This window comes from Mustela erminea, chromosome 12 (genome assembly GCF_009829155.1).
Source record: "Mustela erminea isolate mMusErm1 chromosome 12, mMusErm1.Pri, whole genome shotgun sequence".
Lineage (NCBI taxonomy): Eukaryota > Metazoa > Chordata > Mammalia > Carnivora > Mustelidae > Mustela > Mustela erminea.
In genome coordinates, this window is record NC_045625.1 from 24,521,137 (window position 1) to 24,532,169 (window position 11,033).

The 11,033-nt window shown below is 42.9% G+C and overlaps 1 long non-coding RNA gene across 1 annotated transcript in view; it reads right to left on the reverse strand.

The window, feature by feature from the left end:
• Positions 1 to 10,767, reverse strand: part of LOC116570205 — a 66,183-nt gene extending 55,416 nt beyond the window's left edge. The window contains exon 1 of the long non-coding RNA XR_004277322.1: positions 10,735 to 10,767. This is a non-coding gene — a long non-coding RNA (uncharacterized LOC116570205). The remainder of the gene's footprint in view (positions 1 to 10,734) is intronic.
• Between the last annotated feature and the right edge of the window lie 266 nt (positions 10,768 to 11,033).

Here is an 11,033-nt window from a genome sequence, read left to right on the forward strand (position 1 = left end):
TCTGCATCTAAGATCCTCAGGTTGGTCTGGATACTGGGGACACATGAAGTTACATTAATGCCCACCCTCTCAGCCTTCACTGCCCCCCGCTGAGGTCTCCCCCAGTTACCTGGGTGTCTCACCTGAATTAAGTACATAATGTATGCCCAGTACTAGCCCTTAGTATCAAGTCCTCTTCTCAATCCCTCTGAAAGGTAGGTATGGTTACTCTCCTTTCCGAGAGAGGGGGGCTGCCCCTTAGAGAGATGAAGTCATATCTCAAGTCACATAGCTAGACCAGGTGGAGTTCAGATTTGAATCTAGGGATGTCGGATTCCAAAATGATTGCTGTGTTTATAAAGCATTTAGAACAGTGACCTAATAACAGAAGGAAAAAAAAAAAAATCCACATTAGCAGTTGGATGGCCTGAGTGTCAGCCACTTTTCTTGTTGCTTACCAATGAGATCTTTCTCAGATTGCTTTCTCTCTCCCACCGAGTCTTCCCATTATAGAAGAGAAGCTGTTCTCCGTGTCCCTTAAGGTGCAGTTTTCAAACCATAGCTCAGACCCATGAGCAAGTAATCAAATCAACAGGGCACCACAAACATTTACAAGGAGAGGAGAAGAAAGAAAAAAAAGAAAGAAAAGAAAAAAAAACAACACATCAGAGTGAAGATGAGTTGTTTCAATAAAGAGGCATAGGCATACACAGGCGCACACACAAACATATATGGGTATGGTGTGTGTGTGGGTGAATGCACTGGGTCATGGTGTGATATCAATTTGCCCCTGTGGGTTGTTATCAAGAGTCTGCAAGTTAGTGCTTTAATGCATCTCTCAGATGAGGGACTTCAGGCTGAGTGAAGTCTGACAATTTGTGAATGCAAACCACTAGTTTCGTGGAGACTCTGTAGACCAACAGAAAAGAACTTTAGAATCAGACAGCTTTAGATTTGAAAGTTTGGATGTATGAACCTTAAAGAACTGAATCTTTGGATTTGAATCTCTCCTACTTCTGACCGTACGGCCTTGGACAAGTCATTTCATCTTTTTGGGCTATGGTTTCATCATCCGTAAAATGCAATTAATAATGCCCATCTTATGGGAAAATAATGAGGCTTAAGTGAGAAAATAAACACTTAGCAAAGTTCACAGTGCACTGTAATGCCCCAAAAATGTTAATTATAATAATTATTATTAATTTTAATATTTTTATTATGACCAGCAACATTATTTTCAAATTGCATTGAAATTATTTGTTTACCTGTCTCTTCTGAGACTGGACTCACAAAGAAATCTAAGCTACTCTTTGTCATTGTTTCCAAAACATATTTTATTCAATGCAAACTGATTACATGGTCAGCACCTCCAAAGTTAGAACTTGGACTAGAAGGTATAAAGACCACTCCATACATCCCCAACAAATTTATGGAAGACTTTCATTCAGTTAAGAACTCTTTGAAAAGAGAATTCACTAACTTGAAAAGGAATGATGAAGACTAAGCACCATAAGGCATTTCATCATCGCAAGGTGAGGCCGTGCATATTACTCTATTCAATCTCACTACCACAGTGCAAGGGAAGTGTTATTCTCATGCTCCATGCTACAGGTGTGGAAACTAGAGCTGAAAGAGGTGAAATGACTTGTCTGTGCCATAGAACCACGACTTGATTTCAAGTTCTATGTTCTTGCTCCGGCATCAGTGATTCTGAGTAATAGTAGGCTGAGTGGAAGAATAACCAGAGATCCATTGTGCAGGGGATTCTGACTCTGGGGGTCCAAAAAAGGCTACTCCTCTCACCCACTGGGTCTCTTAGAGATACCCACTTACAAGCAAGGCCTGATTTTACAGCCTGGCAAACCCATGAACACATTTGCACAGGCTATTCTCAGTTACAGTGGGCAGGTACAGAGTTGGAATCTGGAAGACTCAATTTCATTTTGCCTCTTGACCAAGCCTGAAGCCCCAGTGCTGACAGACAGTGGTAGGAGGATCATCTTTGGATGGCCTGTCCTCTCTGGCCAACCGCATGCAGCCAGGAGTAGGGCCAGCCTAGATCTATACCACATCATGGATGTTCCAGAGCTCTGAAGGGCTCTGACAGAATGAAGTTCTGTCCTCAGGGAAGCCACCCTCAACTCCTTCAGCCAGAGTTTGTGGCCTCAACCACAGCTCCCACAGTCTTTGTATACAGAGTGGTATAACCGTTAGTTTATAAGCCTCCCTCCCAGAAAATAAAGGTGCAGGAGATGGCAAACAGAGGACCCAAGCACCCAGTCCCAGGCACTCAGCAGATACTCACTGAGCATGTGAATGAATGAATGGATGAATGAATGAATACAGAGAAAACAGAATCATGACTTAACTCTGACTACAATATGTAATAAAGGTTTCCTATATGCTTTTGTCCTTTTCTAGTCATCAGATTTGACCACCTCTGGAATTCAAAGGCAAAGATCTTTTTCATTTCTTTTCTTTTCTTCTTTCTTTCTTTCTTTCTTTTTTTTTTTTTTTGGACCATGATAGAAACTTATTTTTCTTGGAATACTTTACAAACATAAAAAAGAACACTTCTCAGGAAGCTATGAGCTCTGCAGTTTATAAGACATGAAACACCATAAACTACTTTGGAAAAGATCATTTTCCTGGAAACAATGTATTTGGAAATGAATTAGCCATCCCAATAGTCAAATCTTGGCCTTCTAATTCCATAGAGGAATATGGGAGAGGAGGCTTTGCGGTACAACCAACAACCAATGCTTCACAGAGCGATTGCCCCAGGACAGGTCCTATGCACACAGCCTCTAGTTCAATGTCCTAATGGCATCAGATATGCCTCTGAAGGAGGGGGCACATCCCCACCCTGCAGCTGCAGTAACAGAGGATCAGGAGTCAGAGAGCTCATAAGAAGTAGAGCTGGACTCAGACCTAGGTCTTTCTGAGTCTCCATCCCAGGGATTTCGGGTAAAACTCAGATTTCTCTCACTTCAGAGGCGTCATCATTAATCACTTTCAATTAACTCTACTCTAACACAGACCAATGAAAATCCAGACCAAGACAGCAACAACAACAACCACCTTCCCTTCTCAAAGAACTCTGTTAAGCTCTTTTGCAGTCTCCCTTGCCAAGTTATTTAACAGGAACCATGCTCTTTTGAGGAAAAGGCAGAGAATGCCATCCACTATGAGCCATATAAAACATGCAAAATTCCCCAGTAATTTTCGCATCATTACCAGAGGTCTTGAAGTCACGTGGGCTTCTAGAAAAATCAGGCTGCTACAAAACGTAAGGAATGAATGTTCATCAAATAAAGTTTGGAATAAATGGAAAGTGGAATAAAGTGCCCATAATTTACCAACCCGAAGGCCAAAGCACTTGGGTAACATTTACTTGGAGATGCATATGGAATCCCAGCAGGTACCATGTAATATGACATCATTTTGCTTTCCCACTTAACATTGAAGCAGACACATTTTTCACATGCACTGAAGTAGTCTCTGTGGATTTTACTGGGTTCATAATACTCCATCAAGGAACTATCCATTAATTAATCATTCTTTTTTGTTGTTGCTACAGATTTAGGTTGTATCTAGGTGTGAACAGCACATCAGCGGCCAAACACAGTCTCTGAGAGGCGGTGCCACACTTGCTTCATCACAGTGCATTTCCCTCCACTGGGCCCAGAACCACCTTCCCTGGGAGCAACCTGTGCAGATGCCTGGAACCCCACACTCAGAAGAGCTCCCTGTTTGGTTGAATGTTCTGTCGGCATCATCTTGAAGTTATTAACATATATTTGTAGGTATGTGTGATGGAACACAGGAACAGGCAGGTGAGCAGAGAGAACTGGATAATGTGTGTGTCCACCACTCCTTGTCTCCTGTTCACATAGAATGTTGGCCATGCCTCACAAGGATAGCATTCTTGTGGATCCCCACTGTCTGGAGTTCAGTGATGCTCAAAGCAAATGTAAGGTAAATGTGTTCCTTCTGGGGCACCTGGGTGACTCAGTGGGTTAAAGCCTCTGCCTTCAGCTCAGGTCATGATCCCAGTGTCCTGGGATCGAGCCCCACATTGGGCTCTCTGCTCAGCAGGGAGCCTGCTTCCCCCCCTCCTCTGCCTGCCTCTCTGCCTACTTGTGATCTCTCTCTGTCAAATAAATAAATAAAATTTTTTTTTTAATGTATTCCTTCTACTAAGTGAGCTGGGAGGACCAGGGCACTGACTGTACTAAGGTGCTTATTAGAACCTCAGCTTGCTTCCTGCAACCAACCAGCTGCTACCATGTATTTTAGTCAACTACTCAGTTCCTGTTCCCTTTGTCCACCTTACCCAACAGTAAGCCAAGGGTAGAGAATGTTGGTAGAATGTACACAGATCAGGAAGTGAATTTTTTTGTGCAGCATTTACACCAGGAAAATGAAAAGTATATGCATGCACAAAGTACAGAATACAAATTTCCAGTGTGACACAAATACAGAATATAATTCTTGTGTTTCCACCTGGGAGCTTGCCTCCTTCTTCTAAATGAATCCAGTCACTTCAAGAGAGTCAGAGAAGGATTTTACTAGGTGTTCCTCCTCCCCTCCTTTCTCCAGCTACCTTCTGGCTCAACAGCCGGCTGGTGGCGTTTTCACCAATCTAATCAGGAGGCCAACTTCTCCAAATAGTGCGGGATTAATAGCAGTGTTGGCGTGGGGGCTAGTGGTTGGGAAAAGGCAATAAGGCTAATATTTATTTACTGCCATGTGCTTCATAGTGTGCTTAGGTTCTTTATTTACATGCTTGCTGGTAAATTTTTACAGCCTCATTCTGCCAAATATCGCTCTCCTTTAGGTTAGGCCCTCACTTCCGAGATACTTTAGAACTTTGACCTGCAGTAAAGTTACTCTTGCTCTTAGGAGCTGATCCTTCTTTGTAAAATTGCCAAGCTTTTCTTTTAAATACGTTATTATAGCAAAGTCATTTTATATATATTATAGCCAGTGTGCAAAAATCCCCTCAGGCTGATAACCCACAGTTTGGAGAAGAATAAACGTAACCTGGATGGCAGTTGCTTTCAAATGTGGCAGCTTGTTAAAAGGGACCGAGACACTTTGCAAAATAGGGATGCCCAGGTCTCACTCCCCATCATTCTGACTCAGTTGGTCTGGGGTACGTGCTGGGCATTGAAAGACTCATAAGCTTCCCTGAGGTGAGTCTGTGTGCAGCTCTGCAGATAGGATCTTAGAGCTACTGCTACTGTCGGCATCATCTTGAAGTTATTTTTGTTTGTTTGTTTTTAAGAAATTTTTATTAATGATTGGTTTTTAATCTATCATTTTTAATAAAAACAGGCAGATAGTTGATGTAAAAGCAGTCTATTATATATGAGAAAAACCCCGAAATACGATTACTCTTGATGTAGTGGGAATCAGATTTTTTTTTCTATTTAAAAAAGAGACCACTCTTTCATCTCTTAGATCCACTGTCTAGTATTAATTAGGTAGTCAGCCTAACTCCTTTCTCTGTTAGTTTTTATTTTTGAAGCTCAAAACTATCTAAACATCTCTGGTACCCATGATATGTGAAAGCACAAGCTACAAAGAAGGAAGTTATCATGGGGTTAAAATTTCAGATATCCTGAGATTCAAGAGAGGGTCACCTTTTGCTCTAAGATCCTATCTGTTTAAATTCAGAGGAAGAAAACCACACAGCCAATCAATGAGACCATCAGCCTCCATATTAGTAGGATTCGGCAAATCATCACAGAGCCCTGACTGACAGGCCTGATACTGGAATGGCCAAGTTGAATAAGATAACCTCCTAGTCCTGGAGGAAATTTCAGGATAGAGGACAAGTGAGAAAGTCAGCAAGCTAGCATCAAGAGAGTGTCAAGAGTATCTAGAACTGAGACAGAACCCAGAGCTGATAGGATGTTATACATGTATGCTTTGTCTCTGAAAGGGACTTTCCACTGTGCCAATGGTGCATCAACAGGAAAAGCCCAAAGGGTCGCAATGCAGTCCACGACAGGAACAGGGACAACGTTTTGTTTGACTTTGTATCCCAAGTGACCAACACAATGTTGGCACCTCATTGGTGGTCATCAACAAATGGGAGAAAGAATAGATGAATGGATTAATTTGTAGCATAAACTGCTTTAAGGACCAAAATTTTAAAGTTTGGAAAGCTATGTCTGAGCCAGATCATGGAGGCCTGGAAAGTTCTTGAGCTGTCAGTTTCATCATCTGAGCTGCTCAAGGGAAAATAAATCCCGTAGTAGTTACACATGATACTTTGGTTGGAGCATAAAGCTGGAGATGGTTTAGGAGGCAAGGGCCGAAGAGGGGGTTCATGAGGACCTGAACTAGGCCAAGGGAAGAGGGGATACAGTGGTAAGTCATGTGGAAGGATTGTTCCTTATTTTTCTGCACCTCGCCTCGATCCTCTCCTACCCTGACACCCAGAGAACCTCAAATGCTACCCCTGTCACCCAACTGGATTGTTTCAGCAGGACAGACACAAAGATAAGCATCGGCTCCCTGGTCCTTCCCCATCAGCCCCCACTGCGTTCCCAGAGCCCTCCTCTCCCTGGAATAGTAGGGGCCATTCTTTCTACTACAACGACCCTTTTTATGTTAGCTGTTCTGATATACAGCGAGAATCTCATCTTTAAACTTAGCCAGTAAATATATGGAAAGTCACTCCACCTTCCTAGTTATCTAGGAGTACTAATTAAAATGACAGCAAGATTTCATTTTTCACTCAACAGACTGGCAAAAATTAAAAGATGAATAATACCTAGTGTCAGTGAAGGAGATGGAAAAGTGTACTCTTAAATTCTGCTTGCAGGAATGTACACCCGGGACTTTTTGAAGGCAATTTGGCAGTATCTATAAAAATGTTAAATGTGTATTCTCTTTGATCAAGTGGTTTTCATTCTTGATTGTGACCCCAGGGAAATACTTTCACAGGAGTACAAAGAGGTGAACACTGCATTTACTGGTTGCAATGAAATATTGGTTGCACCATATCCCCCATCACTAGAGAATGGTTGAAAAGACCATGGTGCACCCAAGCTACGGAATCTCTGGAAGCATCCAAAAGAACGTGGCTGGTTCAGCAAAACAAGCAAACCGTTTATGACCCCCACCCCCAAAAAGCACCAGAATGACTACGTTCTTTGTCCACATACATATAACTTCACTAATAAAATCGAGGCCACATACACGAGGGAAAGGGAAGCAAGCTAGCACTTTTGCTCTGATAAGTTATTGATTGAGATTTCACAGTTAGAATGCATTCACGTTATTGTGCAATTATAATAAATAAATATTCAAATATTCACCCTATTTCCTTTTTGCTTCCTCTAAGAATAACCTCATGGAGTACAGAGAGTAGGATTACTCCTCCAACATTCTAAATGAGAAATCAGTGTGAGAGCAGAAGAAACTTGTCTGAGGTAGCAGGATGGGCTAGGGACAAAGCCAGGATGAGAATCTACGTCTTTAAACTCTGTCCCAGTGCTCAGTGGATTACACGCCCTGTGACATTCAGCTTCCACACCTTCACGCCATCTTGCCCAGGATCAAAGGGAGCTCTTGACCCACTCTTTCAAGAGAACCTCTGACCCTTACAAACTAACAAGTTTTCCAAAATTTTTCTCTCCCTTTTGCTTTTATGGGGGCCAGATTCCTCTGAATTTCTACGTGAAACCTGCAGGTTCAGTGTTGCGAAGGACTTGTCTGATGTTCCATCCGATTTCCATCCAAATAAATCTCATTTTGCTGATGTCTGTAAAGTCTGACTTTATAGCAGAGAGCTCTCCTAGGACTCTGTCTTTAATAAAAGGGGAAAGAAGTGGAACTACTAATTTAGTTTCTTTAAAAGGCATGTATTTTCATGCACATTAAGTCCATCTGTTGGTGAAATGGATGCCTTTGCACAGTGTATAATTTGATAAAACCCAAAAGAACTCCAAGCTCCCAGCTTGAAGCAGAAATAGAGAAAGTGGCTGGGAACCTGACTTAAGTGGATAAATCCACCAACCACTATTTTTAGAACTAAAAACTGATTTGAAAAAAAAAAAAAAAAACCATCATGGAGAAAGATTAGTGTTCTTAGTCTAAGAGACTCTCAGTACATTTTCACTGCTGTAGGGACCAAGACCAAAGGGCCCACTATCTCTGCAGCTCACTGATGGGAGATACCATTTTCACAGTGCTGTGCAGTTTCTGCGCACCTCGCTTCCTGCCCTCACACTGTCCAATGATTCCCTTCTGCTTACAGAGAACTTACAAGGAGCAGCTATGTCTTAGTTGTTAGTGCAAAGTGCTTTTCAAATTTTAAATGTTGACACCTTGGCATTTCACATAAAACATCAGACATTTCACAGAAAAAAAAAATCAGAAATCAGGATTCTGATCTCTCTTGAAAAATCTAAAGATCTGGCCATGTTGGGTCCAAATTCCTTCAGAGCATTAACGGGCTGATGCTGAACAGTAGAGGCATCCTGTAGACAGCATTTACCTCTGGGTTTGCACAGATCCACCCAAGCCTGACTGGCCCCTCTAGACACTTGAATTTCCAACACTTGGCCTTGAGGATGAAAGTCTAAACTTCTGAAAAGGACATTCAAGGTCCTGTGGTATTGGCTTCTGGCCAATACCTACATCTTCATTCTTTCCCTGCTTTTCATCTATTTATATAGTCCACAGACCTTCACTGATTTGCTAGCATAAACCAGTCTGTGTGCTAGATGGTTGAGAAATGAATGAAATGCATGTATCAGACAGGGTCCCAGCAGATGGCATACATAAACCAGGACAAACCAGGATTGCTTGAATATTAGGAGAACCACAAGGATAGTGCATTACCTTGAGACTAGAAGCTTCGGGACGGCTAGTACATTTAGGTTTGAAGTGAGAATGTTGCTCAGCTCAGAGATGCTATGACCTTCTGCTGAGAATGCAGCCAGCCCATGACAACCTGCAGGGCAAGGGGGAAGATCACCTGCCCTCACTCTCCTCTCTACCGCCAACCTCCAGGGGGACTCCTCCACTGCCCAAAGCCAGAAGCAAAGGGCCAGGAGGCCTCCTGATGCAGTCCACAGAGGTCAGCTTCCCCGGACAGAGAACATGCAGAGTAGATCTGAGATACAAATAGAAACACTGAGCCAAACCCAGCTGGCCTTCAAGGAACTGACAGTCTAGTGAGGAGAAAGGCAAAATCAACAGCCAGTGGCAGTGCGTGGGGGCAGTACTGTGTTAATGCACATCCTGGAAGGCTACAGGAGCTCAGAGGAGAGAACTAGTCAGGCAGAGGCAGTCAGGAAGCCTTCCAGGAGAGAGTGATCTCAAAGCTGAGATACAAATGACAAAGAAGTTAGCCAGAGAGGTGAGGAGGGAGAGGTGGGCTGTCCCGGGAGAGGGCGCATCCCACTACTCAGCCTTCATGGGCATCATATGCTCGGTCCCCTGGGTCTCTCAGCACTCCCCCATGTCTCTTGGTCTTTTTGCACATGCTTGCGCACAGAACCTTCCCCTGCTAGAGGAGCTTCCCTCAACCTTTTTGGGGAGTTCTCTCAGCCCCATCATCTCCAAGCAATTCCACTCCTGAATAGACCCAGCAGAAATGTGAACATACATGCGCCAAAAGACACACCCTAGAACACTCCCAACAACACTGTAAGCACACAGTAAGCACATGTGCATCAACAGAGACCGGTCAGTGAATTACAATATATCCACAAAGCAGAATGCTATAAGGCAATGAGAATGTGTGAGCTACAATTATATGTAAAAATATGTAACCATATCACAAATACAATGTTGAATGAAAGAAACTTAATGCAAAAGAGTATGTTCCATGAGATTCCATTGATTAAAAAGTTCAAAAGTAAGCAAAAGCAATCTAGGTGTTAGAATTCAGGATAGTAATTACCACTTAGGGGAGTAGTAGTTACTACAACGAAGCAAAGATATGGGGTCTGTCTGTGTTGGTAGTAACATCCTGTTTCATGGGGCACCTAAGTGGCTCAGTGGGTTAAGCCTCTGCGTTCGGCTCAGGTCATGATCCCAGGGTTCTGGGATTGAGCCCCACATTGGGCTCTCTGCTCAGGAGGGGGCCTGCTTCCCCCCTCACCCGACCCCGTCTACTGCTCTGCCTACTTGTGATCTCTCTCTCTGCCAGATGAATAAATAAAATCTTAAAAAAAAAAATCCTGTTTCATGAAGTGGGTGCTGGTTGCATGGGCTCATAAAAATTCATTGACCTGTACACTTTTGATACATACATTTCTCTTTAAGGCATACTTTAAGTCACTTCCACCAGGAAGACTTCCCAGGTCGTTCAGTAGAACGACAAGGGCTTCATGTCCAAAGAGCTCAAAAAACCCTTCTGAAAATCCACCTCAATATCTAAAAACCATTGAGGACAGAGCAACCCAGGACTGAACACTTGCCTCCATTTTCCTAGAGATTCTGGACATATCCTGCTCACTCTCTTGGCCCCATCTACTGCTTTAAAATGAGGCAGTGGAGCAGATGTGCTTCTAGTTCTTTTCTAGTGGTTAAGACAATTATAGGTCAATGGGTCATCCAGCTTTCCAAATTTCCTTGTCAATCCGAACATCTGGTCATTAAACAACTCTGAAACGGCTGCAACTCTCAGATGAGTGGCACCCAGTCTTCTCATCAAGGAGGGACACTGTCACTCATTTTCTCCCATGAGCCCCACATAATGGAACAAGATGCAATTTTTAGGGGTACCTGGGTGGCTCAGTAGGTTAAGTCTCTGCCTTCGGCTCAGGTCATGATCTCAGGGTCCTGGGATACAGCCCTGCACCGGAGGTCTCTGCTCATCAGGGAGTCTGTTTCCCCCTCTTTCTCTGCCTGCCTCTGTGCCTACTTGTGATCTCTCCCTCTCTCTGTCAAATAAATAAATAAATAATCATTTAAAAAGATGCATTTTTTTAAAAAAAGATTATTTGTCAAGATCCATTTGTTTTAATCAAGAGATTTATATAAAGTAGCCAACCTGGCCTTGTGACCAACATGCAGTAACCAGT